This window comes from Nannospalax galili, unplaced genomic scaffold, assembly GCF_000622305.1.
Source record: "Nannospalax galili isolate Female #2095 unplaced genomic scaffold, S.galili_v1.0 scaffold1343, whole genome shotgun sequence".
Classification (NCBI taxonomy): domain Eukaryota; kingdom Metazoa; phylum Chordata; class Mammalia; order Rodentia; family Spalacidae; genus Nannospalax; species Nannospalax galili.
The window spans coordinates 338366-342415 of NW_008350246.1; positions in this window are offsets into that span (position 1 = coordinate 338366).

The window sequence follows — 4050 nt, forward strand, 5'->3', positions numbered from 1 at the left end:
GCAGGATTAATCCCAACTCATTAATAGTAGGGGACTTCAATACCCCACTGTCTCCATTAGATAGGTCAACAGGGCATAGAGTTAACAGGAAGACATCTGAAATAAAAATACCATATATCAAATGTACTTAAGAGGCATCTGTCAAGTATTCCACCCAAACACCAAAGGACATATTTTCTACTCAGCACCCCATGGAAGCTTCTCCAAAATCAACCATAAACTGGGGCACAAAACAAACCTCAACAAATACAAAAAGATTGAAATAATTCCATGCATTTTATCAGACCACAGTGCAATCAAACTTACAATCAACAACGGAATAAGCCCTAATCACCACATGAACACATGGAGATTAAATAACACACTCCTGAATGATGAATGGGTGAAAAGGGTAATTAAGAAATAAAAGTATTCCTGGAACTAAATGAAAAGGACAAGACAATACAACACAACAAAACCTCTTGGACACACTGAAAGCGGTCCTTAGAGGGAAGTTTAAAGCTCTAAGTGCCTACATCAAAAAAATCGAAAAGAACACAAATAAATGACTTAACATTGCAACTCCAGACACTTGAAAAGCAACAGCAAATGAAACCCAAACCCAGCAGACAAGAAGAAATAACAAAAATCAGGGTAGAAATTAATGAAATTGTAACAAAGAAAACAATACAAAGAATCAGCAAATCCAAGAACTGGTTCTTTGAAAAGATAAACAAGATTGACAGACCGCTAGCCCAATTAACCAAAAGAAAGAAAGAGCACCTCCAAATCAACAAAATCAGAGATGAAAGGGGAAACATCACAACAGACACCAGAAAGATACAGAACATTATAAGGGAATACTTTAAAAACCTATATGCTACCAAATTCGAAAACCTAAAAGAAATGGATGCATATCTAAAGGCATGGGAACCACCAAAACTAAACCAAGAAGAGATTAACAGCTTAAACAGACCCATAACACAAAAAGAAATTGAAACAGAAATATAAAACTTCCTGAATGAAAAAAGCCCAGGACCAGATGGATTTAGAGCTGAATTTTGTCAGACATTTAAAGAAGATCTACATCCAATACTACTTAATTTATTCAAAAATATAGAAATGGAGGGAGAACTTCCAAATTCCTTATATGAAGATAGCATCACTCTAATACCAAAGCCAGGTAAAGATACAACCAAAAAAGAAAACTATAGACCCATATCCTTAATGAACACAGATACAAAAATCTCAACAAGATACTTGCAAACCTCATAAGACACACATCAAAACAATCATCCACCATGATCAAGTGCTTTATCCCAGAGAGCCAGGGATGGTTCAATATATGTAAGTCAATAAACGTCATAAATCATATAAATGGGCTCAAAGACAAGAACCACATGGTCATTTCAATAGATGCAGAGAAGGCTTCTCCAGAGCAGGCCTGGCACCTTGGAGGAACCAGGCACCTGGGACACAAGGGAACATACCTCAACATAATTAAAGCCATATATAACAAATGCACAGCCAACATCATTATGAGAAAAACTGGAAGCATTTCCATTAAAATCAGGAACCAGACAAGGCTGTCCACTATCTCCACTTCTCTTTAACTTACTGCTTGAAACTCTTGCAAGAGCAATAAGACAAGAGAAGGAAATTCAAGGAGTAATAATTGGAAAAGAAGAGATCAAATTATCCCTTTTTGCAGATGATATGGTATTATATCTAAGAGATGCCAAAAATTCCACCAGCAAACTTCTAGAAATTATTAACATGTCCAGTAAAGTGGCAGGTTACAAAACTAATCTACAAAATTCTGTAGCCTTTCTATATATCAATAACAAGCAATCAGAGAAAGACTACATGGAAACACTCCCTTTTACAATAGCCTCAAAAAATATCTCGGGACTAAACCTGACTAAAGACATTAAAGTCCTCAACAATGAAAATTTTAAATCTTTAAAGAAAGAGATTGAAGAAGACATCAGAAGATGGAAGGACCTCCCATGCTCATGGATTGGAAGAATTAATATTGTGAAAATGACCATCCTACCAAAAGCCATTTATAGATTTAATGCAATGCCGATCAAAATCCCCATGACATTTTTCACAGAATTGGAAAAAAGCATCCTAAGATTCATATGGAAGCACAAAAGACCTTGGATAGCCAAAGCAACCCTGAATGCTAAGAGCAATGCCACGGTGGGGGGGATTACTATACCAGATTTTAAGCTATATTACAGAGCTATAGTCATAAAAACAACATGGTACTTGTGCAAAAATAAACCCATAGATAAATGGAACAAAATTAAAGACCCAAATATGATTAAATGCAATTTCAGCCACCTGACATTTGACAAAGGGGCCAAGAATATTCACTGGAGGAAAGACAGCATGTTCAGCAAATGGTGCTGGCAAAACTGGATCTCCACCTGTAGAAGAATGAAACTAAACCCCTATCTTTCATCCTGCACAAAAGTCAATTAATTCCAAATGGATCAAAGACCTCAGTGTGAAGCCTGAAACTCTCAAACTGTTAGAAGAAAACATTGGGAAAACCCTACAAGATATAGGTGTAGGAAAGGAGTTTCTAAACTGGACATCAATTGATCAGGAATCAAGGGCAAGAATTAACCAATGGGACCTCATTAAAATAAAAAGCTTCTGTACATCAAAGGAGGCAACCAGGGAAGTGAACAGAAAACCCACAGAATGGGAGAAAATCTTCACCAACAACACATCTGACAGAGGTTTAATATCCAGAATATATAACGAACTAAAAAAAACAGAGAATCAAGACAAGGAGTAACCCAATTAAAAGATAGGGTAAGGAGCTGAACAGAGAGTTCTGAAAAGAAGTAAAGATGGCTATGAAGCATCTTAAAAGATGTTCAACATCACTAATAATTAGGGAAATGCAAATTAAAACCACTTTAAGATTTCATCTTACCCCAGTCAGACTGGCTAAGATCAAGAGAACAAATGATACCAAATGTTGGAGAGGATTGGGGAAAGGGGGACATTCATCCACTGCTGGTGGGGCTTCAAACTTATTCAACCCCTGTGGAAAGCAGTGTAGAGAACTCTTAAAAAACTATAAATGAATCTACCATTTGACCCAGTTATACCACTCCTTGGCATATACCCAAAGAACTCATCCTATTGCAGAGACACTTTTACATCCATGTGTGTTGCTGCTTTTTAGTGAAGAGATGGAAGCAACCTAAGTGTCCCTCAATTGACGAGTGGATAATGAAAATATGGTTCATTTATATGATGGAGTTTTACTCAGCAGTAAAGAAAGATGAAATCATGAAATTTGCAGGTAAATGGATGGAACTAGAAACTGTTATACTAAGTGAAGTAACACAGACTCAGAAAAAAATCGACATATGTTCTCCCTCATATGTGGATCTTAGAACCAAAACCTGATTAAGTGAGTATGTATCAAGACATAACTCCAGGAACCAGGACAAGGGTAAGGAAACAGTGAGGTAAAGGAAAAGAAATAACCTGAAGGAGAAGAATAGTAGGTAACAGGCCTTAATAAGGGATATATTGATAAAAATTGTGTTAGTTTAATGGAGGCAGGGGAGGGAAGGGTATACAAGGAACCTAGGGGATAAAGGGAAAGAAGTAGCTCAAGAGAGGTAGGATCATACGAGAAGGGTATTATTAAGGAAGAATGGTCAAAAATGGAGGAACCTTAATTGGGGAAACCATGATAGAGGGGTGAGACAATGCGAGAGATAAATAATGCCTAGCTAGTTTTAAAAACCAGAGGGAGGAAATGGTATTACTCCAACAACCTACTGAAAAATTATACTTAGCAGATCAAGATAGATAAGGTTTATCTGAGAATAATTGGTCTTTGCCCAAGATTTATCTACATGATACACAGTAATTAAAAGTACCAGACTGGTAGAACTAACCTTCTTGGATGTTTAGCGCATATACTTTGTGGCCTAAAATAATTTGGTCAGAGGGACATAAGGGCAGATTTTGCTCCTTGCCCTTTTAGGTCAACTAGTTCCAGGGGACTATGAGCATCTCTCAAAATGTCCTGTA